We start from the raw sequence: 26,530 nt of genomic DNA, 5'->3' as shown, positions 1-26,530 counted from the left end.
GCTGAAAAGCAGTTTCAATGCATTTTTTTAGAAGAGCTCTAATTCATTATCTTATTACTGACTTTCTTGAAGATCAGTTGTTAAAGCATGATTGAGACATAAGGAGAAATGATAAATTTTGAATTAATAAATTGTTCAGGATGCTTATGTCTTTTCAAAGTTAATGAATGAAAATCAATCCAGGTTACATTGTTGAGCAGCTATTTTCCACCCTCAACTGAGCAGCAAATACTTTAGTCAGTAACAATACAAAAACCAATAACACTTTTAAGTGTTAAATCAGACAAGTAGATTTTCAATTTAGCCACAAAGCTAGAGATTCATCTTTTACAATAGAAAGAAAAAAACTTCTCAGGCAGAGAAATCTCAAAAGTCAAGAAAAAAGACATGGGTTCAGGACTAAAAGGTCAAGAGAATGGATGCTGACAGTTTTAACAGCTGGGTTGGATTTCTCAATTGGATATTACAGCCCCAAATTATATGACACTTGCTGGCATTTTTTGGTTTGTTTTTCTTGAAAGAATAAATTTACTCTTTAATTTAAAAGTATAAATTAAAAATGCATAATAGTATTAAGTATGAGCTATTCTGTTTTCCACTTATGTGAAACAAGCACAAATGTTTAACTTCGTTGAATAGGTCATGAGATTAGAGCTGGTTAAAAAATAATGACAGAAATGTAATATTTCAGAGAAATACTAAATCATATCCATATTTCATATGGAAATCAAGAAACCAAATAATTCAGTTTCCTAAATCTTCCAAATAAATTTAGAGTGATTTTCTCAGGCTCCTACAACTCATTTTACAAATTTCTGCTGCTCCCCATCTGCTGATTTGTTTGTCTCTCCAATCCTGTGCACACCACAGCTGTTCTTCCTGTGAACCAGCCAAAAAGACCACAGCACTGGTGTGAGCAAAGCACCAGAGGTCCCAGGGCGGCCGACAGCAGCATATCCAGGTGTCAGGGCACGAGCTTGACCAGGTTTGTAGGCCAATATTTAGTTAAATGCATTTCACAGGTGAAAGTTTCAAGGTTTCTTTAGCCACTGTCTCTTTTTTCTTCTGGTCTGCAGATTTGACTAAGCATCTCCAAAGCTTTCCAGATGGCCAGAGCAATTCCCTTTGGACGCAGCTGCCCACCTCACTGCCAGGCTTATTGGACTATTGACATCCCAAGAAGGTAGAAGTAGTTTTCCTAGTAGCAGCTACATTCTATCAGCAGCTTTAGAAAATACTGTCCAGTGCTCCCCTTGCTGACTCATAGAGCTCACTTAGCTAATGTGCTGATTTGCAGAAACCTTGTAAGGAAGCAGTTCATTAATGAACAGCTGGAAAAATTTGGAAACTCAGTGCAATACTGTGGAATTTCAGTTCCACTAAACAAAACCCAATACTTTTTAACTTTTCATGGTTTGAATTAGGTTGTAGCCATTTGTAAATGTTATACATGTTTTGCAGGTCAGAAATTTTGTTTCTTAGGAAGCTTATGCAAGCAAAAATTTATTAATGGCTTTGCAGAGCTATCCTTGGGAGAAAAAAAAAAGAAGTTGGCGAATTCAAAGTTACAACCCATTTCTTTTTTTTTTTTTTAGTATAAGATATGTAATTAGCTGCTTGCATGGATAAGAGCTACTTATTTTTCATTAGATTCACTTAATGATAATTCTGGATAATTCTGCTCCTTTTTTACCAGACATTCTGGTACGGGTTAAGATAAACATCCTAATCCTCGCATTTATATTTTCTTCCATCTTCTTTTAGACAAAACTTCTGTCTACAAGTCTTACTCTGCTGACATTAAGTAGAATTTACTGTTACTAATACTGGTTACCACTGCGTGGTTACTGATTCTTTTCCTCTCCCCCATGGGACACCAAACTGCTGAATATTCCAATTTTTGCCTGGGGTCTTAGAAGCATTAGCTATACTACTCAGACTGTGCAGCCTGCAGTCTGATGCACTCCAGGTCTTAAGTTTAAGTGCCTATATCGCTGTATTTAATTAGGTGTCTGAACTCTGCCTACTATCCTAACCTGTCTTTTTATCTGCTATACTTAGTACTGGAACTACTTTCTGAGAGAGACACCCAGCTGCTTTATCTAGCCATCACTAATCATGAGGTGGTTTCTACAGCCAAACGGATACATCTAGGGACTATAAACATCTGCTCAAGTGTTCTGATAAGCTCAGCCCCTCTTTCCCTGTATTGATTATGACTACAGATAGCATTTGCTGAGGCGAGTGCTATGGGCGATAATTTGCCCCAGAGCTCACAGAAGATACAAGTGCAAGATTCGCCTTATTGCTCGTAAATGAAAGTCTTAATTATTAAACTATCTTTCCATTTTGTCCCTGTATTGTTTCCAGTCTATGTATTCTCTTGCTGGTCCCTAATATTTCCTACTTCTTCAACAAATTGTACTCAATTTAAAGAGACAATAACTTCCTTAGAGTCTTTAGAATCATTAGCTAAACCCTTTCAATGATTATTGGAACACAATAAGGCTATTAATAGTTTAACTTTTAATAGTGTGCATACCCCTAGTTAGTTTCCCAGGATACAGTTAGTTTTCATTGTTCCATGCTCAATTCTTTAATTCATTCACTGCTTCACTGACATGTAACAACGGTCACAGACAGAAACTCCAACAATCCCCTTGTGTCTGAGATGTGAATATATTGCTGTATACTTTTGTCTAGTAAAAGAAATGTTCTAGCAGAATGTGTATAGCTTTTGTGCAAAATTTTAGGTGGTAAAAACCCCACATATTCAGGCCATGATACTGTAACAAAGATCGCAAATATTTTTGGACTTGCTCCAGCAGTTCCATGTCCTTTTTATGTTGGGGACACCAGAACTGGATGCAGCACTCCAGGGGGGTGTCACAAAAGCAGAGTAGAGGGGAAGAACCACCTTCCTTGACCTATTGGCCGTGTTCCTGTTGATGCAGCCCAGAATACAGTTGGCTTTCTGGGCTGCAAGTGCACATTGCCAGCTCCTGTCATTTTCCATCAACCAAAAGACAACCAAGAAACTAAAAGATAGAGTCAGTAACAATTCTGTGACCCCAGGTCACAAATTGAACTGCTGAAGCAGAAAGAATATGGGGTACCTAGCAGCACTAGAACACTTTCAGATCACTAAGCAAGGTGTTAGTCACTCAAGATAAAATATAAAAGTACAGGCTCCATTTTTCTTGTCTTAGTTTGAAAAATATAGGTAGGAATGTAGACTGGAAAGTAACAAATAATTGTACACTGTTAGCAGCTTACTGGAAAGTGTTGAGACAATAGGTAAAGACGTTTGGTTATATATCCATTTAATAGTAAAATATATTTTGTTTCTTTGAGATTATAATACTGTTCAAAATCTGCAGGGTTGCAGTTGAAGAGAAAACTGATTTAAATATATTTTTGTCCTAAATGCTTAGATGATTTCTTTGCCTGGTTTTATTCTTCCTTGTGCAGATGTAAATTATTTTTTCAAAACAAGTATGATAAATTTCCAGATCTGATTAGGAATATTTTACATTTATTCTAAAGAAGTAGCAGGACTCCAATAACAGTACAATAACACAGAATGAGGGCCCTCTAGGATACAGTGCATTGTAGGACAAATAAGGTCTAATGCTGCACATTATACATGGAAATGTACTCTTTACCAATCTCTCCCACTTTTACAATTAACTAGCTGAACAATGTAAAGAATCTTCCAGAATGAAAAAATACAATTTTTTACAAAATTACTGATCTTCCATCAGAAATTAAATAATCATGTCATAGCACAAATAACAACATGCTAGGGACCTATGCGTAGAAATGCAATAACAGGGAGAACTGATTCTGCAGGTTTCTTCATGAGAAAGGCCAGAAAATGGGCAGAAAAATGGACAGAAAAACCCCCAATGACATAAAGTTCTCATCTTAGAGAATTTGCAAGGAAATGATGGAATTCGGTACATTATGTCTATGTCTTGGGCCTTTCCTGTTCCAAATGACAATCCACTATTGCTATCAGGACACACACAAGAAATCTCCTGGCCTAGAGGCTGTCTACAGGCAAACTTAAGACTGATTCCCTTTTTCCACAAAACAGATAATTCACCTCTGATATCACAAATATCCACAATTTCTATATTTTTGTCAGTACTACCATCTGAAATGAGAATATCTTAGTCTAAAAGCACTAAGATATTTCGCTTCTGATTACAGTACTGACTAAATATAGGAAAGCATGAGATATAGTGGGTGATACATGTTCATCACCCCCAAAAGACGTCTCATGAAGCCAATTAAATTTAACCTGTTAAATTGAGTTAATGATGTTGACCTTCATTTTGCTAGAGACAAGCTAAGTCTAAGTCACACTGACTACCCAGCTAAATATCTGTTGACTACAATGGGAGCTTAAACAGGTAGCTTACCTGCACATGTGGAAATATGGATTTTATTGTCTTAATGTTAAGTCCCAGAATGGACTCCTGGAAAGGCAAAAAAAGAAAAAAAATGCACTTTTTAAACTTGGCATCACATAATGATTAAGTGTAAATTAGGTGTAAAGAAATTTATTTATATATTATTACATTATATTTATTTCTATTGCTTTTATTTGTTGTATTTAGTATTTGTTTAATGTATTTGTTATTTGTTCAATACAACTATAACCTTTCATAATTTACTGTAATATTGCTGAATGCCACTTAGAATGTTTGTCCTGCATTTTATTTTTTCATTAAATGAATTAAAGCATAGAAAGCCCATTTTTTGAAGCTGCTAAACTGAAACCACACTAGTAGCTAACAACAGATTTGAGTGAGATTCTGTATCTAAACCCCAATAATTTTCTCACTGTTTGAAACAGTAGTGAAACTAGTACAGGATGTCAAAGGAGAAGTATGGAAATGAGCGAAAATATATCCTCTGAAGGCCTCTGTACTATTTTTACTTCTTCCTGCCAGGGGGCTGCAATCAAACAATGCACAATGAATATTCATTATGGAGCTGAGTAATCGATTCTATTATTTGCTTTTATACATTTCACAAAACGAAGTTCAGAAGAGAAAGACACATCTGGTTGGATGCTGAAGCAAAGTCTCTCTGACTCTTTCACTTCCAGAATGCTGACAGAGACAGTATTCAGGAAATGAAACTTTCCTCAAGTGTTCAAAAACTAACATGAAAGACCATTTTTGCTGTTGTAAATAACTTTTTTTTTTTTCTGACAGCAATATAAATGTGCATATCTATGTTATCAAATGTATGATCCTTAATAATTTGCTTTAAGAGCGACTAGGTTTCATTCTTTATGCGGAATATTCTCTATAAAATGCCCTGATTTACATAATTTTCAAGTTATTTTTATTTGCACTTTCACGTTACTCTTACAAAACAGCTATCACTTTAATGAAAATTGATATGAAGTAGCCTTGGGAGGTTTATGAAAGAAAAAGTTTAGTAAAAGGTTATATATAAACTGTGTTTCAGTCTGGCAAGAAGCTGAAAGACAGAAAGAGATAATTTTGTTTTATTCCTAGGTTACATCATTGCTACCATGTGAATGACTTCTTTTTCATGTTCTTGTAGCTGTGAGCAAAACCGTCATGGGAAATCATCTGGAACACTTTGCTTATCCAAACGTACAAAAACTTCTCAAACCTTCTTTAGCTTTACAGGTCTAATGGGAATAGAAATCTTCCAAAATGTTATTTTCCACCTGTGTTCTCTAACTTTTAGAATATTAATCCAAATCCCAGTGAGCTTCCATTGTTGCAATGTCAGTGTAATTGTAAAAGTTTTCCGTTCAGCATGATTTTCAGTATATAGCTTTCCTTACTGTTTTATGCTATTCACAGTAATAAAGGCAATATAAGTGGCTCCTTTGTTTAATACAAAACAGGTATTATTAATTAATGATGTGTAATACTAAGCTGCAACCTTATAAACTCGCAACAGAAAAAAACAGTGTTAACAAATATTTACACTAAAATTATTAGGTGATTCATAGCAGTGCATATAGAATTTAATTGGTATTTCCTCCTGTAGATAAGACATCACAGATCATAATTAAGAATACTCAGAAACACCACCTCCACAATTTAAGAATGATTCATGACTTTCTTTGTCATACTGGAAACAACTTCTGAATATGAATGTCTTAATTTCTGCTTAATCAGCAAACAGTTCCACAACACACACACGATGTTATAGACAGTACAAGTTTATCTCTTCATGAACTCACGTGCCTTTGTAGAAAAATCCAGAAAACAATTTGTTGAAAGAGGCATATTAAGTAGTGATATGAATTCCAGAAGAAAATTTATTTCTAAGAATTGACTTTGATGTTCCCAACACAGAAGTTTGTTTCCTTGTCTGTTTTGCCCCTTTCTTTGAATGCAGACCACTCTTGCACCTTCTTAACTTTGGCAGCAGTTAATTTGCAGATGTTTTCAAAATGTGAGCAATGCAGTGTAAACAGTATTTCTCTGCGGGCTTGTCAATAGAATATATGAAATTGGTAGATGGGGATGAAAGAAAATAGTCAACAGAGACTACACACTCTTGGTTTATTGTGTGGAGTGGGAGCTCTTTTTTTAAAAAAGCAGGTTTTGTGCTAATTTTTCAAGTTTCTCTCTCCTACCAACGGGGAAATACAAAAGCTATTGGAAATGCTATCTCTTGAACAATGACTAAATGCATTTAGAGTTTAGTCCCATAGGTAAGTAATAGGTATTTGAGCCTTTTCTCCCATTTTTTATAAGGGCAGTGAAATTGTGTGATCAAGAGCAAAAGTAATTTTAACAACATAATACAAAGGATGTAGGCAATTTGGCTCAGTATCAGATAAACATTTACTCTGGGAATCCATGAAAATCAGAGGAATTGCTATTTGTGAGTCTTGGCCCTGGACGTGCTTAATCAGCCAGAATTTTCTATTAATGACTTCTGAATAGTCGTGACAAAACTAATTACTTTAAAGAGTTTTGGCAGGATAAGACATGACATTTTATAAGGGTAAATAATATCTCTCCTTCTCAATATGCATCACTGCTGTGCTGTGTGCAGTGCATACAAAAAAGGAATGGGCTATGCATTAAGTTCATCAATTAAGAATTCTAATGAAAGGGTTTTTCACAATTCTGAGGTCTTCTAGTTATTCTTAACAAATGTGTAGGATTGATCTCATAGTCTCATGTTTGGGGTTTTTTGCTTCTTTTGTGGCTGGATCTTTTCTTGTTTAGTTTGTTTTTAACTAAAGTAGAGGTGAATCCAAGGAGAACAACAATAGATCAGAAAATAAAGCACTGTTCAGGATTTGTTGCAAGACTATTACAGGCTGTTCGTCTTAGCTTTACCTCTCACTTGGGTCCAAATTCTTCAATGTCATCTTCTTTGCTTTTAAATACAACATAAATCAAATTATTAGCCTTAGTATACAAACACATTCCTGAGGATTAGAAAAAAATCATATGGATAATGTCCCTTAGGATTGTTTTCCTTAAATCCTCAGTGACTTTTCTCCCAGCCTGTAGTTAAAGGATATCAGCATTTCCTGTATATTATCTAGTCATATTTTAGATTTGAGGGGGGAGTAACCACTTACCACTTAATAAAAAGTAGAATTTGAATGGATTTGCAATTTATTGTGGTATCACTTGACATTTCCAAGCTATGGCATATGATACATTAAATAACAGCTATGATAAAAATTATTATCATACAAAGATTTTTCTACAAGAACTACAAGTACTGAGTTCCCTTCCTTGAATTTAAATTGTTATAACATGTTATTTCCTCTTTTGTAATGATAATGGGCATAAAGCAATTTTCATGCTAGAATTGTAAAACATTTTAGAACCATGCACAGTCTATAATTGATGTGACATATATAATGTTCTAGGGACATAAAAACAGAGAAACCTTTTGTAGGCTGCTGCTTAGGTTCCAAGCTAACCAAAACCAAAGACTACAATACTTACAGTATTGTTCTTTTGTATTTGTAGGTAGAAGAGTGTTGATAACACAACGGTGTCTTGCCTGGTGCTGAGCTGTACTCACAGAGCATCAAGGCTGTGTCTCCAACAGTCCCTCCCCAGCAAAGAGAGGCTGGGGGTGGAATAGAGGATGGGAAGGGACACTGCTGGGACAGCTTACCCAAACTGACCAAAGGGATAGTTCATACCCATAACATCTGTTCAGCAATAAAAGCCATGACAGGGGAAAATGTTATGAAGATGTTTCTTCCAAAACAACCCTGAAGATTCCCCCCTTTCCCTTAGCTTCTTTTCAATCATAGCCATTATTCATGTATGATTTTCTTTTTCCTTAGAATTAAATTCACTAGAATTTGCTCATATTTTTCTCTGCCTTTTTCTGAAGAGTTTCTACTTCAAAAACAGTCCAAGATACATATTAGATTCAGCAATATTTAAATATCTATCTTCTGAAATCAGTCAAAACTTATAAATCTAATTTGTCCTAATATGACACTTGCAGGAGACTACCTTTATTTTGTGCTTTCTTAGGCAAAGATGCCTTGACTCATGTCTGATTGTTTTAAGGTTCTGCTCAAATTTATTATTTTGTTATAGAAGACCTTCCAAAGAAAAAAATAGCACTACTAAATTCAATGTTGCTGTAATTTTCCTCATTAAAAGGCAGTGTTTTGCCACTGGCCTTTGGAATGTCTAACCATCAACTATTATTAAAAGATCAGTCAATTGTTTGAAATTCATTATGAAAGCATTTATCAGATGGCATTGTTAATTGAATTTGACATTAGATGTACTTTAGGGTGAGGTAATTAAACTTTGCATGCTATTGACACTGATTAGTTACATGTATACTTAATTTTCTTTAATAATTTTTAGATCAAAATATAACAGTATTTAAACAGTTCTACATATTTAAGACAATTCCCATTTTTCATTTCACAAATTCTTTTTTCACTTGAATATAAACTGGAAAGGATGGAATTTACAGTTTGAAACTTGTTCTTTGTAATGTTAAGGTATTTAAATACAAGCTGTCTAATAAGACTTGCTATGGCCCCTCTGACCTAGAACTGTCTCTACATTAAAAAAATAACAGAAACAAAAAACATAGAAAATAAAGTTACCTGGAAGAGGAAATCTGAGCCTTTCTCATTTTTAGATCCTGGCCCACAAAATAAGGCCTTCTGTACTTTCTTTTGCCTGAAGATTTCTTGCATTCTGAAAAGTCTTCCTTTAACATTACAGAATATCATTAAAGATAATTATCTTTCCATTTTGCATGAAAACCTGAGAAATGTTTCCCGATATAATATTTCACATATATTTTTTTTGTCTGAGAGTGGCCTTGTCTATGACACTGTGTGAGAGAATCAAGGATTCATCTCAATTTTAGCAATAAGAAGGTTGAGTCCTCCTCTAAGCAGCGTGTCTTAGTTCCCAAATCCTAGTGGAATGAGGAGAGGATAATGTTTTCTACCCCTCATGCACAGCAGTAGAACAGGGTACCTCATTCTTCCATGAAACATAGAGGATCACTTCTGGTCACTTCTTCCAGTTATCTTGTGTTACATTGGAAATCTGTGGCAGGAGTGGCAAGCTAAGTGGAAGTCTGTGAAATTCCAAGTGAAAGAGAGCTGGAAGTACTAGATCCATAAAGAGTGGAGTAAATTGAACAAACAAAACTTTGTTCATAAGAGATGTAGCTAGGAAAGTGTCCACAGATAAATTACAAAATGTGAATCTGAAGTGTATTTGCTTTTTAAAGATAGCACTTCTCTTAATATTGTAAAAGGTACTGTAGTTTATATTCAAAATAGACTGCTCATAAATAATAGCAAAAGTCTTGCACTGCTTCCTAAGGGCATTTTCTAGTCATTTAAGGGAAAAACTGGAGTATATGCTGAATAATCTCACTTTCCTGTCTTTATCCTATTAAAAACTATATTTTCTTCAATTTTTCTTTTTTTGCTTTATTTTCTGCCTACTGTGGTTATGTTTGGAAAATCCTCATTTATGCTGGAAATTCTCACCATAGTTCTATTTCAGTATAGTTTATTTCTCAAGTTATCCTACAAAAATGTTCCCACTTATTTTTGTAGATGTCTCATTTTTCTTCTTCCCAATACTTAGCTAAGTAATTAAAAAATAAAGTAAGTTCTGTGAAAAGGTACTTCTAGTTTAACACCAGTCAAGCACTAGGACAAAAATTATGTCCATCCCAGCCAAAAGCAAGAGTGCAATGTAAAAGAATTAGAAATGCTGGGCATTGATTTCCTGCAGCCTACAGTAAATGGTGATGGTAAATACTGTTTCAATCTCAGTATAGTAGCAATGTAAGGAAGTTATATTGCTTAATTTTGTGGAGGACAAATCAGTTACACATAATGAAACCAATCACAGTTTAACAGATTTAGGGAATACACATTTAGGGAACACATTTACGGAATTCCTAACATCACAACTGTCTTTCCCAACAAATTGGTAGGTATGAATATTCATGCAGTGAATATAAAGGTGCTTTTATTTCCAATTAGAAATGCACAGGTAACAATATGTCCACTGTAGAATAAAAAAATATTTTGATTTTTTACTAGGGAGAATTTATTTTTAAAAAACCTGAAAAAATGGAAAAAAACCCCAAAACAATGAAACAAACCCCAAACCAAACCCTGTTTTTCTGTCACTTGTAAATTTTCTAAACACTGCACTTGTTTCAGGAAATCTTTTTCCATTACTAATGTTATAATAGTTAAAAGTCTACTAGACTTTCAATTGTACATCTCAATTTGCATCTGTTTATTACTTGGCTCTAGGATCTTTTCTCTAGTCTAAGTCTTATTCTACCAGGACATAACTCTGGTGTCGGGTCTCCTGCCCACCCAGGGACGCCAGGTGTGGGGTTTCCAGCCCTGGATTGGGGTGACCCCAAAAGATGGAAAAGTATCTCCTCCAACCCGTGCCTTCAAAGAAAGACTCAGTAGTCCTCTGTTGTCTGGTCTCAAGGTTGTTTATTGTTGGTTATCTAAAAGATTCTTTTCCCTGAACTGCTGTGGCCCGTTCAGCAGCTCAGACAAAGGCACACTGCCCTCCCAGGGGGCTGGTGCCATCTTTTATATCATATATTACGTGTTGCATGTTTATACTTTTTCCCCAATACCTACTATCTGTATTGAATGGTGACTTTCATCACCAAAGACATGGAGGCTAGGAAGGAGAAAGAAAGAGGACAGGGCACACCCAAATCCCTCCATCTTAGATCTCCTGACCCCCATGTACAAAACTTGGACCCCTGCGTACAAGGTTTAAAACCCCCCTGTACAGCACTCAAAAATCTTTCCTTTCACTCCGTGACTACTTCTACTACAATACCTAACTTGTATGTGTGGCTTGTAATTCTTCATACAGAGTTAGTAATTTGATCCATGGGCTAAGATCAAAACCCCACGTGTGTCTTTGGCTGCATGCCAGGGTCTCAGAGCCCCCTGCCAGCAGCTCTGGCCATCCAGGGCACCCAGAGGGATGTCCTGTGTTCCGACACTCTGGGATGTTTATATGCAGAAATTATAGGTAGTAATCTGTTTTGATGTTATGAATGAAAATTTAATTTTCAGTTTAATGGAGATTTAGCTTATATTTTTAGGTAAGATGCGCATTCATAAGTTTCTTACCATACCTGTTGTTCCAGTGAAGCAAAAATCAATGACCACGAACATTGACACAATCATCCCTTTGTAACTCCCATTAAAATACAAATAATTTTATAGGAATAAAAACCTAAATACAGTCAAATAATTTAGTAGTATATCAGCAAATTTCATACATTTTCATGCTCACCTTGATGACTCATTCTGATCAAGGACAAAATAATTTAAAACTTACCAAATTTTTTGTTGTAGTGACAGTGACTAGTAGTTGCAAGGGAGTTCGCAGTCGTGGGATGAGCTCTCTGAAACATTTCTTAGAAGAAGTGCTCACACATTTGGACAGCCTCATACACTGGCAGGCCTGATTCAGTGCAGTTTGCAGTTCTCAGCTTCTCTTTTAGGGGTGATAATGGCCAGGGTTAGTAAAGAGGAAAATGCTTTTGCACCATGTGTAAGAATAAATTAAACATTAATCTGATAATAAATTACTTTAAGGTTACTTAGACAAGCCCTCCAATGTTTTGCTCATTGGGAGATTCTTATCTGGCTTTTAATTAATCTGATGATTCTCCTCCCTTAACTTCAAGTTCAATTCAAACTTCTGCTCACTACCATGACACAGTAGTGATGTTTAGTTTCTGATTCTCTGTACTCTCATTTAATCTTTAAACTCAAATAGATCACAGAATCATGGAATAAGCTCTGTTGGAAGGGACACTCAAGGGTCATTGAGTGAAACCCCTTGCCCTGTATACCCATAGAATATACCATGTGCCTGAGAGTATTGTCCAAATGTTTCTCTAACTGTCTCAGGCTTGGCGCTGTGATCACTTCCCTGGGGAGCCTGTTCCAGTGCCCAACCACCCTCTGGGGTGAAGAACCTTTTTCTAATATCCAACCTAAACCTCCATTGGCACAACTCCAGGCCATTTCTTTGCGTTCTTTTGCTGGTCACCACAGAGAAGTGATCAATTATTTACCACAAGACAGCTTCTTACTTCAACTGTTGTAAATAGAACAGCAGTTAGTGTTTGTCTGAAATATGACTAAAGAGCAAAAAAAAAAACTTACTGTGCTGTATGTGTACTAGGTAAAATAATACACTTTTATCAAAATCAGCTTTTTAATAGATATAGAGTTCAAAACTTCTGTAAAAACCTCTTCCACAAAAGTGTGCACCAGAAAACTGCAAGGAATTGAGAGTACAATTCAAATGTATGCGCAATTATTAAGCTTAGAAAGGGATTTTGTGAAACTAGTTTTGTGACCCTACTTGTAGCATCAGAGAAAAAAGAAGACCAAGACTGGAAAATGTGGTATGTCAAAGATTTTCCCATTCCAATATCTTGGATCTCCATGTTTTACACCAATCAAATTTTGCACTAGGGAAGATCAGACTCAAATCTCAAGTGGGAAATTCAAGTATTTTAACTGAAGATTTAATACCTTTAACCTTCCTGATTATGAATGGTATGGCCCCTCCAGCCTAGATCATTCACTTTGTCTATGTACTCATCTGCTGTTTTGGCCCTTTCCTGGGAAGACCAGTCCTTTTCATGAACCATACCCTGGCAAAGATCCCAAGCACTGTGTGGATCTGCAACTCAGCTTCCCTACTTTGAAAAAGCTCTGCTGCTGAATTATCAAGTCATCTTTGGAACATAACTGTTCTTTGATTTGTAAAGCAGTTATGATTATAATGGATACCAAAAAATGTATATCTTTGTACATGTGTATGTGTGTATTTGCTTACATGTGTAGATAATATGCAGTGATCAATACTATCATTCTTAATTTTTAGTAATTCATTCAGACACAAGAAATGTATAAGATATGTCTTAGTAAAGATATTTTAGTAGGGAAAGTGAATCTCACCTGCTAGAAAAGTTAAAAAAGCAAGCATCATATGAAGCACATGGAAAAGCAATGCTGGCTGGAACTTAAGAAAAAAAAGGAGCAGTTTAAGTGTGCACACTAATATATGTGTGAGCTTAGGCATGAAGTTTTAGAGGATTTAGAAGAGAGTGACAGCGAATTAAATTTTGGGAAATGGGTAAAGACTTCTAGCAGTCAGATTTGCTGGCACACATGCTGATCTTCCCAAGCACACAATATTCAGAAACCATTCCCTATACCTGTTCCTTACTTGGAAGTCTGCTCAGATTAACTATGAGCTAAAGTTTATGCTCTCAAGCAGCCCCGGGGCTTAGCTTCCAGCAATCCTTTATAGTTAGCACATTAGTCATCTTCAACTGGAGATGAACTTGAAAAATAGCTGAAATATCTTCCAAATACCAGCCAGATGTAGAACTGCCACAGGTTCTACTCATGGGAAAATGTCACTGTGTCTGTTAATCAACATTTTATTTCAGCTGAATCTCTTTTGACAACAATGTTTCTGAGGACAGTATTCAGGCATGATATGAGAAACTCAATAGCATCTCACTGCAGGTGTATAGGTTATGCCATGTCATATGTGACCTCAGCCAGCCAAATGCAGCATTTTCATCCTGTGCCTCCCTTTCATAAATTCCAACCTTCTTCAAGCTGTTTTGATCTTTCTCTAAATTCCACTTCTTTAGACAGAAATAGTTTTTAGACTTTCCCTATCAGTACCCCAATGTGTTTACATCCCAGAAAGAAATAGCATAAAAATAAATTATATTCATCAGCGACAGGCAAATATTTCAATTTTCATTAGTTTTGACAGGATTTAGCTTGCCATTGGTAATACACATTTACAAGTTGTATTTTATTAATGCATCACAACATGTTACAATGAATTACAATTTGTCACATAGTATTAATATTATGTTGTATCTGAGAGGGCATTGCTTCTATCTAAACACACCAAGAAGTTAGTAAACTTACAGGAATTTTATGTGTTTTCTGCATCTTCAGCTCTTAAAAGATGGGAGAGTTTGTTGCTGGTCAACTGAACAGATAACTATTAATGTATGTTTTGGCACCAAGTACTAAAATCTATTGACTGAAATTTTAGAATTTTTTTCTCATGATATTCTGGCTTTTAAAAATTCAATCATTAACAAGCTTTAATACAACGCAGATACTCCAGCATGCAAAATCCACTAGTGGCATAATCCTGTGCCATTTAAGTAACTGGGGACTTTTTCACCACCTTCAGCTTTTTGTTCCCTATCTATAAAAGTGTTCAAGCTCAACTACACTTCGATGTATTAAGTGCAATGTATTCTAAGCAGAGTTTGCTCTGATTGTTTCATGGAGTACCATAACAGGATTGCAATGCTCACTGAAATCTTGTGAATACTGAGGAAAAAGAATTAGGAAGGATAAATTAGACATGTTTTCAGGAAATGGCAGAAGCACACTGATCTGATGATTCCTTATACAATCATCTGCATATTTGAAGCAGAGGTAAAATCTCATGAGACTTAGAAGAAATGATTAGTCTATGCAAATACTTATTACAGCATGCATGGCACAAACAAGTATACTGTAGTATTAGATATTTCTAATTTTAACCTAATAAAAAACATAGAATAAAAAAAGACAAAATAAAAAGTTTGTACAAAGAAATTCATGGACTAACATGTGATTAGACACACAATTGAACATTTAAATACTTGTTTAACAAAATCTTCTTTCATAGGTGCAGTTTTCTGATGCTTTAGTAAGAGCTTTAATAAATATATACTTTACAAAATGTGCATCTATACATGAACTCTGATTCCAAATTTATATATTATTTTATTGCAAACAGTTGTAATCTAATTAACTACTGTTCAGTAGTTAATTTAGTAATTTATAAATTAACTACTGTTTAGTATTTCCTATTACCACTTGTTGCTAAGGGTTTCATATTGATTTACAATAATATTTTCCCAGAAAATAATAAATGCACATAAACTATGCATATTAATTTTCTATAAATTATATGCATTAAAATCTATACATTAAAGAACATAAAAATTTAACTCTGTCATTCATGAAAAAGCCATCAGAATCACAGCAATTTCACCTGTCTCCATCTTAACAAAAAATTCTTTACATTCATTTCAAGGTATTTTTTTCATTATGATGTATTATGAATGTCTTCTTGACCCAACATCTAATTGATCTCTACCACCACTGTTAAGGTCATAGAAAACTGCTAAAGCACTTTCAGTGTAATTTTTGAAGAAGGGATTTAACAAATATTTACTGAAATATATGTCTAAGTGATTTTGTGTTAATCTGCATGACCTGTCAACATTAATTTAATATTTCCATCATGTTCTCTTTTATATTCATGGGGTTATTAAAACCCTGCTTTTTGGTTTTTTTTGTTTTTCTTGTTAGTGGGATGGGTTGACTTTGTCTGGCTGCTAAGTGCCCACTGAGCCACTCTCTCACTTCCCCTCCTCTGCAGCACAGCAGAGTAAATAAGATCAAAAACTCATGGATTAAGATAAAGTCAGTTTAATGAAGAAAAGCAAGGCTACATGGAGAAGCAAAGCAAAGCAAGAAGATTTATTATTTATGTCCAATCCTCCTGCAATATCCAATGTCCAGCCAGTTCCTGCGGAGTAGACACTCTATATGTACCTTGTCATGTTTTATTAGCAAACTGACTAAATCACAGATGTTACTCTGGATTTCTTACATGTTATTCAATGTTTTGTACTTGAATAAAGCCTGAATGTTGCAACTTTATTGCTAAAGGGGAAAGGAAAAGAGGCTTCCTACCATAATAACCGAAGGAAAAGAAAGGGCCTTGAGTCAAATTAATTTTACTGTTTACTGCAACCAAAATTCTTAAGCCTTTCAGTCAAAAAAGTTGTTAAGAGGTAGCTTTGCACAAATGGCACCCTTTAAAAGTTCCCCCTTAGTTTATAAGAATTATAAATTTAAAAACAACTGGAAAACACACATTTTTATTTTGTTTTCAACAGCATTAATAAAATAGGAAATTTCTAGGTTTTTTGTTTGTTTTGTTCTTTTTTATTTTATTTTGAAGGCATATTTTCACCTTTTTTTCTATTAACTCTAAGCCAAAAAACCCTTACTTTTGATAGCTGAGGAGTACAAAAATGTCCTACTTCATAAGGCACTGCTAACATCTAGAATGGGAAGCCTTTTAAAAATTAAATTAGGCTAATACAGCTCTGGACCTAAAGGTCAAAAATTCATATGCACATTTCAATAAGCATAAAATAAACATGAGAAACACTATACAAAGTGTCCTCCCCATATTCAATCTGAAACATTTATGCCTAGGAGGAAAGGTGCAATAATGTTTTTGGGGTTTTTTGTATATTTATGTTAAAAATATAAAAAATATAAATTAATTGTGTTTTGTGATTACTTTACATTTTTTCCTCTTTTTTTTTTTTAACTTTCATTAAAAGCAAATGCTTATTGGAAGAAGGAAAATCATGCAAAATAAGTTAATACCAGAATATCAGGTACAGCAAAGTCTTGTGGCTCACAAACAAGTAGGAGGCCATTTGCAAGAACAGTTAAGAACTAACACAGATATACACAACCCCCTTTCTCATCTGGCTTGTTAACTTTGAGAGAAGAACTTTATACAAAATTTCTGCTGAAAACCAAAACAAATTTTTCATGCCAGGAATCTAAAGAAGCAGTTGTGCTGGGTTTATTTCACATGAATAAAGAAGAATTGATTGGTGAAGTGCCCATTGAGAGCAGCCTTGACTGCAGCTCCTATGAGAAAATGCTGTTTGAGATCCTGAGAAAAATGAGCAAGAAAAACAACAGAACAACCACAAGCCTCTGGAGAGGATCCCAGTCTGTTTAGTGCTCTGCTTGGTGAGATCCTGTGGGACACTGCCCTGAAAAGAAAAATGGCACCAGAGACCTGGTTGACCTCCAAGAACAACAACCTCAAAATACAGAAGGATTCGTTCTGACTTACAGGAAATTGACCAGGTGAGGCAGAACTTCTCTGCAGATAAACAAGGAACTCCTGACTGAGCTCAAATGCAGAAAGGAGGTGCAAGGAGGGGTGGAGGCAAGCACTGGCTGCTTGAGTGCTACCAAAGAGACATCGTTTGTATGTGCTGAGTTGGAGATCCAAAAGCCAAAGCAGAATGAGAGTTAGCACACAGAACAGATGTCAAGGGCAGGAGGACAAGCTTGTAGTAGGAGAAGAAATGTTGAGCACACTGCTGTCCACTGCTTAGTGGGGAGAGGACCTGGTGATGATAGACATAGGGAAAGATGAGGTACTCAATGGAGTTTTTTGAAAGCTTTATTCCTAGGTCTTAGAGGCCCCTGATCCAACATTCAGGCTTTGTGGAACTCAAAATCAAGGCAGAGTGAGAAATCACTTAACCCATTTGGTCTAACACAAGCCCACAGCACAGGATGGTTTGCAGTTGCAGGTGCTGATGGAGCTGGCTGATGTCTTTACTCCTTTTTCAATAAAAGGGAAAAAAAGAAAGTGTGAGGAAACTGCAGTCTACTCAGTCTGATCTCAGCTTCTGGAATTCAGGTCCAGGCAGTCCCAGAAAGGAAAGAACAATGAGCAGAGATCTGAAATAAGTTATCGTGAGAATTTTGCTGAAACTGATAGCACTTTTGAGATAATTCAAAATTACTTTTAAAAAGTTTTTATATCATTCTATAAGACTTGAATAAGTCAAAAAATGTGCAAAACCATAAATCAGCTACTTATGCATCAATTAATAGGTCACTGGCACCAGCAGTGGTTCTGCCCAACTAGAGTTTTCTGTTAATCTTTTATCTAACTTGTGTTTAGATTTGAGTAATTCGTCTAGTACTGAATGGGGTTTTTTTTCAGAAAACTAAAAATTATCTACCAAATGTTATAGACTTTCAGATGAGAAATCTTTTTCATTTGGATAACTGAAAAGTAATTTCTTTTGTGAAACCAGATTTTTTTCATATCTATTCTGTATTCAATGAAATACCAATCAATCTGGGCACATTGTTCTTTTCTTTCATATAGCTTTACTTAAAAAGAAAGGGGAAAAAAATGTTGCCTAAAATACATGAAATGCTGATCTGGCACAAAAGTCTGCTTTTTATTTTGCTATCAGTCAGCTTGTCTAGAACCCCTGACAGTGCTTTGCCTCTGACACAGTCATATATAACATGATGTATTTGTATGTAACACATCGTTGCTTGGATATGCACTTGATAGTCATGTTACAAAAAGACCAAATTACTTCAGTTTTTTTTTAGAGCACTAAAGAACCTACCTTCAAATTTTATACACAGCAAAGAATGTAAAGATATTTATATAAATACATAGAACTGATGCTCCTATAAAATTCACAAAGTTAACACCAATTACGTTTATTGAGACTGATGATTTTATTACTGAGACTGTTTAAGCCATCAGTGCCTATTTCAATTTAGAAGGTTCAATTAAACAAAAAAAATCAAATCTTTATTACTTTTAAAGAGGGAGTATTAAATAATAGAGTTTAGTTCAGATTGACAGACCTCTACTGAATTTCATTCTGTTCCTTATCAGATTCTTTGGACTATACTTAATCTGCTAAAGAGGAAAAAAAAAATCAAAGCAAGAACTCACTAGGCAGAACCTCTTGAGGTAATCTCCAAACCAATCCATAAGGGAAATCAACACTCCATTTCTATATAGACATAAAAATACTCCAAAAAACCCCAATCAACCAACCAGAATAACCCCAAACATACCAAAGAAAACCCTCCAAACTGATGTCCTTTATTGTGTTCTTTGATGCAATATTTCTTATAAATTTAGAAACTACAGCTAGCAGCTTCCAGAAGCCAATGACATAGTGTTTCTTTGGTGAAGAGTTCAAGGGGATGAAGATGAGATAAGCTTTATTACTCCTTGTTTAAGAGAACTCAAGGAACTCCAGGATGCACAACATCTGCTCAGAAGGACTGCTTGCACAGCAGGTATTGCCTTTCCTAGGTCTGGGAACAGGGGACTTGGCGTGTAAGTGAGGACAGATGCCTCACTCTACTTGTCATACACTGTGTAGATCAATTCTGAATAACCTGAATGTGCAGGGACAGGTTCAGAGCAGGAACTAGTTACTTTGCACACTTAATTGGGCAGAGAGAATTGCCATATAGGACAGTAAAATGCACACCATTTTTCTGTAGGACAGCACTGTCCCAGCGGAATAGCATAATCATTTTACATGGACTGATAGCAATAGGACAACAGGGGAAAATTTTAAACTAAAAAGACCCATTTGGATTAGACACTAACAAGAAATTCTTTGCGATGATGGGGCTGATGCCCTGTCCCCTAAGTGTTCAAGGCCATGCTGGATGGGGCTTTAAGCAGTCTGATGTAGTGGGAGGCGTCCCTGGGTATGGCAGGGGACTTGGACTAGATTATATTTATGATTCCTTTTAAACTAAGCCATTCTATGATTCAATGCATCTACGATGCACTCCTTCATGCCCCAAAATGTGAATACCTGCTTAGATACAGATACAAACCTTTTAACAACCAGTGTTTCCCTTCCCCTTCCCCTTCCTATTTTCCTAGTCAAATCATGATTCCTTTAACTGACCCAAGAGTGAGTGTTAGTTCTGGTAAACTAATCTGCCAGACTGATATTCAACACCTCTCAATAAGCCTTCACTTATTAGGGTGATTTACTGGTTCAGTTGAACTGGAGACATAAATAATAGTCATGTTACTTTTCCCTTTAACTATTTTTGTGTAGCTTAAAATCTGAGGGTCTCAGTCTCTCAAAAACAATTATTAATCTAGGAAAATGTAATGAATACATTATTAGTATTTCCTGAACCATTGAAATGTTTTCTTTTCAGAATCAAAACACTCCATCAAAACATTTTAGCTTCATTCTGTTCACTCAGATTCTGAGACATCTGAGCTCATGCCAGTCCAGATTTTCCACTGTTGGTGCATACACAGTCCTAGCTAAGAAAAATTTCACCTGGACTCTCTTTGTCTCATGAACTGATTTAGTAAAAGTTTGTGAGCTCTGTGTCTCAGCTGTGCAAAGGAGCAACTCATTGCATAATTGTTCATTACTGCTACTGGTGTGTAATTTTCACAGAGTGCAGATTTTAATTATAGAGGAATAGCTGCTGCCTTACTTGTTTTTTGTAGCTTGTTCCATGGCAAAGATTTTTTGAAGGCTATAGGAAGAAATATTTAAATCTAAGACATTTATTCTTACAGAAACTTTTTATGAGAAGGCTTATGAATCTCACTCTGCTCATTCAATATTTGCCCAAAACAAATAAAGTACTTCCTGAATGTATCCCTCTGTGTCTGTAGGACCACTTTATAAGATATCTGAAATTTAAAAGAGCCCAAAATTCTGAATCTTATTTTTTAAGACTAGTAGCGACTTACATTACATTCTCTCCTCTTGTAAGTTGTATGAAGTAAACACAGTAATCATCTGCTCTCTATTTCTAATGGTATAATTTATTTAAATATTTTCTTGTAGCTATACTGAAAAGGTGAATTAGTCAGTGAAATCTCTACATAAAATGCCAAATAATGTCTTCATGGACTAGATGACATTGCTTCTGGTATTTAGCCTGGGGAACAAAACTACTAGACCAGGTTGCGCAAAGCCCAGTTGAAACTGGCCTTGAAAACTTCAATGGATGGAGTATCCATAACTTCTCTGGGCAATCTGTTCCAGCTGTTCACCACCCTCACAGCAATTATTTTCCTAATATGTTATAAAATTCTATTCTCTTTCAGTTTAAAGCCATTCCCCTTTGTCATGTCATTACACACTATAGTCTAAAGCCCCTTTTCCACTCTCTTGCAGGCCCCCTTCAAGTACTGGAAGATGCTCTAACATGTCCCCAGAGCCTTCTCTTCTCCAAGCTGAACAACCCCAACTCCCCCAGACTGTCTTCATACGAGAGGTGCTCCAATCCCCTGATCCTCTTCTGGCCCTCCTCTGAACTCACTTCAACAGGTCCAGGTCCTTCTTATTTTGGGTCTCCCCCACACTCTGGCTCAGCAGCCTGTTCTCAGGATGATCTGACTGTCAGGAGGCTCTACGCTGCTGTAATACTGCTGTACACTTGTAGTAGAGCTGAAAAGAGATGTGAACTTTATTTAGGTTTGGACCGATATCTGGATGAGAGCTTCAGAAAAAAAAAAAAAACAAACTACCAAACTACAGAGAATTCCCTTAAAATGAAATTTCTTCAAGTTTCATCATGAGACTCTGGTTTGAAGACTGAAGAGCTGTAACTCTTATTAGCTATCAGCAACCAGTATTTTTGCCATAGCATTGCAATAATTTCCCTTATGATTTTTTTTTTTTAGAAACATCTTTCTCCTTTGTTGAAATGTAAAACAATATATTTGAAAAAGTATCTGTAGTTTATCTGAAGGGACTGTGAATGGAAGTATCCTTAACACTGAATCTTTTGGTGCCTAAGGCTTATCAAAAGATCCTGAAAGAAAAAGGAAAACAAACAAACAAACAAATAAAAATGCATCCTTGTAAAAACCTCCTTACAGAGATTTTTCCACGTGAAGAAACACCTAATCTATAATTAGAATGAAAAGGAGGGATGCCACACTCTGAGCACCTGCATTGATTCTTGCTGATTCATTTAGGATTTCTCCCAAACAACCTGAAAAACAAGTCTACTAAAACCAATCATTGAACTGATGTCCTATTAATACAAAAGGATCTGAGATTATTTAATACTTCATAAGACTCTGCCATGTAATCAAAATCTCTGATGTCAATGGGACCATCCATACATGGAACTTAAATATAGGGAAGCTTTTTCAAGAAATATGATGGTGAATACCAGTGCAATAAACATTCTGATTACATATATCTTAACTGGACAAGAAGGATAGAGTCTGGTTTGGACTATATGGAGAAAAATAAGCATTTAATCAGTTGGTTTATGTTAATCATCTAACTGATTTCTGCTCAGCTAAAGATATACATGAATTCTGATTTAGACGTCAGATGACACGACATCATTCTTTATGACAAGGACCATTTGCTCAAATGTTTGTTTTCTGAAATTGGTCCAAATAAAAAGAAAAAGTGACAGATGCAGAGATAAAGGAGAAGGAATCAGACAAGAGATCTCAAGAGATCTTAACAGTCGATTAACTAAGATCTTTTCTCAGAAAAAAAATAAAATTGGCAAATCTTTCCACTTATGCTGTAGTCTGAGAGAATTTTTTTTTTTTAAATGGCAGGATAATGTGCCTTAAATACTATAAAATGTTGACAAAAATAGCAAAGGACTGCTTCAAAATACTGGTAGTCACAAAGACTTGCAAGAGGAAGAACATATACTTGAGAAGTCCAGAAAACCAATTTACTTATTTTTATATGACAACTGTTCCAGTGATATCAGTGGTATCAGTGATTTTAATCAAAAGTGTATCACAAAGTTCTGTAAAATGACTGCCCATGAGCAGAATCTATAATATTTATTTCAAAATATTTTACCACTTTTGTTTTTAGTGTCTCCTTTTGTTTTCAGATCTGCTTTAGAAGAGTATTTTATTTTGAACCTTATTGTCTCTTTAGGAACCAGAGCTGATAATCCTCGGCTCAGTGTACAACACATTTCTAGAAGACCTATAATAATGTTATTGAAAGAGGACAGAGGGGCTTCTATAATTGTTTGGCAGCAACATTCAGTGCTGCAAAACACTAACAAACAAAAGATTTGGGTTTGCTATGGGGTTTACTACAAGTAGGGTTTGGAAACACAATGTAGATTTTTCTGGCTTACTATTTTACGACAGGTTGCAATTAGTAGAAAAATCATTGAAATGCTTAACCAAAGCAGACCCCTGTAACACTTTAGAAAAGTCTTGACAGTTTAGAAGAAGAAGATGGTTTCCTGTATGCAATTTAAGAAGGAAAGGCCAGGTGCAAGAGTGAGCATGAAAGCAGTGGAATTGGTTTTCTGGGCCAGAGCACAGACTAGAAAGGAGAGCAGGGTAAGTATTTTAGTATGTCCAGGGTCTTTTATTATTACCCTTACCCTGTAGTTAGATGTCTAGTCGACTTCACAGACAACTGACAGCCTGGTACATTAAATAGTCTTGATTGATCACCTCACTGACTCATCTTTTCCTCTAAGCTTGCCTTTTGCATCTGAGTTGAGTTTCTCTATCACTTACTGATGGTATGCCTGCCTTTCCTGATGTATGACCTGACAGGGAGATGCAGATTCTGAAAGTTCCTCAGCAAGACCTACCTGTATTTTTAGTGAAAATATTAGCTGACAGAAACAAAAGAAGGTTTGTGCATAGTGAAATATTTTATATGAAATAAAAACATGTCAGTGGCACTAAGATATTTTGTAACAAAAGTCTGACTGCCCAATGTTGAAACATGTCAGGTTTCCTTCTCCTTAGAATTGGATTTCTCTCTCCCAGGTTTGGTACTCCTCCTGAGTTGGTTCTGCACAGCCTGGTTTTTGGTAGCAGGGGGGCCACAGAGGTGGCTTCTGTGAGAAGCTTCTGGAAGCTTCCCCCATGTCTAGCAGAGCCAGTTCCTGATGGCTCAGAAGATGGACATGCTGCTGACCGAGGCTGGGCCAAGTAGAGATGATGGTAACTCCTCTGTGATAACAGATTTAAGAAGAAAATCAAAACAACATGGTGGTGCAGTTTTAATTCCAGCCAGAGAAGAAGAGGATGTGAGAACATGTGAAAGAAAACAACATGGAGACACCAAGGTCAGTGGAGAAGGAGGGGCAGGAGGCGCCTCAGGCACTGGAGCCGAGACTCCTCTGCAGGCTGTGGTGCAGACCATGGTGGAGCAGCTGTGCACCTGCAGTCTGTGGGGATCCATGAGGGAGGCAGAGATCCACCCGCAGATCCAGGGGGAATACAGAGATCCTCCCACAGCCTGTGGGGATCCACGGGGAATGCAGAGATCCTCCAGCAGGCTGTGGGGGAGGTGCCCATGCCAGAGCGGATGGATGAATGCAGGAGGCTGTGATCCAGTGGGAGACCCAGTGCAGGGAGAGAGCCCTTGCTCCCAGGCTGGAGCAGCCTGTCCTTGGAGGACTGCAGCCCATGGAAGAGTGATTCACTCTGCAGCAGTTTTGGGAGGATTTTCTGCCCATGGGAGGGACTCACGTTGCAGCTTTTTTGGGAGGACTGCTGCTCGTGAGATTTGGAGCCATGCTGGAGCTCACAGAGCACTTTCTCCCATGGGAAGGACCCCGCGGTGCAGCAGGAGAAGGTTTCCTCACAGAGCCAAGCAGAAGAAAACATTGAGTGATGAACTGACCAAAACCCCCATGCCCTGTCTCTCTGCACTGTCAGTGGGAAGGAGGTAGGGGTTGGGAAAAAAAAGGTGCGCTTTAAGGGTTTATTTTGCTTCTCATTATCGTCCTCTGATTTTGTTGGTAATAAACTCATTTTGTATCTCTAAGACAAACCTCCTTCACCCTTCGAGTGTTTTCTCCCAGTTCTTATCTCAACTCATGAACTCCTCATTACATTTTTCTCTCCTCTGCTGCGCTGCGGCAGGGGAGAGCGAGTGAGTGACTTTAATGGGTGCCTGAGGTTTGGCCTGTATCAAACGAGGACCCTGAGCTAACCCCCAGGCTGCAGCCAGACACTGCCTGGGGGGTGCCACTGGGCTGCTGACAAAGACCAAAACTGCCAATTTGTAGTTGAGCAAATGATAAAAATAATGGTGTATCAGCACATTTCCTTGCCCTATTTCGTTTACTGTTGCACATAATTCCAAGCAGCCTTCTGTAGGGAAAACAATGCAAAGATACATGAGCTAGCATAAATTTACTGTGAAAAAAAGCAACCAACAACATATGGCATGCCTTTTTTGGATAAGACAGAGATATAGCAGAAATTAATTTTGATTAATTAAACTCCTTTTAAAAAATAATGCATAGTGGTCCAGACATTGTTCTGCACTGATGTGTGCAAGCACTTCTTTTGTACTCTTGTCAGTCAATAAAGCAGGGTGTTTTTAAGGTCTCCCCTAGCATTCCTCACCACACTGGCATTGACTCACTGTGTGGAAAATTATAGATCTGCTTTTTTTCCCTGACAATGACTTCATGGAAAAGATGGGAAAAATGGTTTGTTTACTGGGAAAAACTTGGGGTCCCTAGATACCTGTGCAATGTGAAAGTGATTGAGTGGGGCATTCCAGATAGTACATTAGCACCACATTACAGGGTTAAGCAAAATCAAACCAAATAAAATATGGTCACGCGGATAAGTCTAAATAACCAAAGAAAGTAGGGCAAGTCTTTCATCTTTATGTTGTTTGGCGTAATTCAGGTCATACTGGTATTGATTTACTGCTAGCAAATTATTTCAGAATTACTAAAAAGTGAAGTTACTTTATCATGTTTCCTACATCCATTTCAATTACACAAAAACCTTCACAAATTGCTGATTCACCTAAAAGAGTTAAGAACTGAAAGATCAGAACTGAAAATATATTGATTATGGATTTTTTTTTTCATCTTGTAGATTCAAACTAAATTTGGTTCAGACAAGTAAGTTGGGTAGTGTAGGAAACTTCCCTTATCATCTAAATTGGCTTTGCAAGTGTATATGAATAAGCCATTTCTCAGGACTGTGATATTACAGTTGCCTACGAATAGGAAGAGAAATTGCATTTAATATGGTACGCTCTAAAGCAATGTAAGTGGATCAATAATTAAGTTCCAGAATTTTAAACTGTGAAGATTGCTGTTCTCTTCAATCTTTACCTAGTAAATAGCAGTACTCAGAGGCTTTGAAGCATAATCTAGTATGGACACAGAAGTCAGTGATATATCCAAAACCCCTACTTACATTCTTTACATTTGGAACAAAGAAATACCAATATCAAAACATTCTGTTCTCAACAGAATTTTCCATGGTACCTTGTAACTTGCAACAGTATATCTAGTGTGACT

The sequence above is a fragment of the Motacilla alba genome, chromosome 2 (assembly GCF_015832195.1).
Source record: "Motacilla alba alba isolate MOTALB_02 chromosome 2, Motacilla_alba_V1.0_pri, whole genome shotgun sequence".
Lineage (NCBI taxonomy): Eukaryota > Metazoa > Chordata > Aves > Passeriformes > Motacillidae > Motacilla > Motacilla alba.
This window is presented reverse-complemented; position numbering follows the sequence as displayed.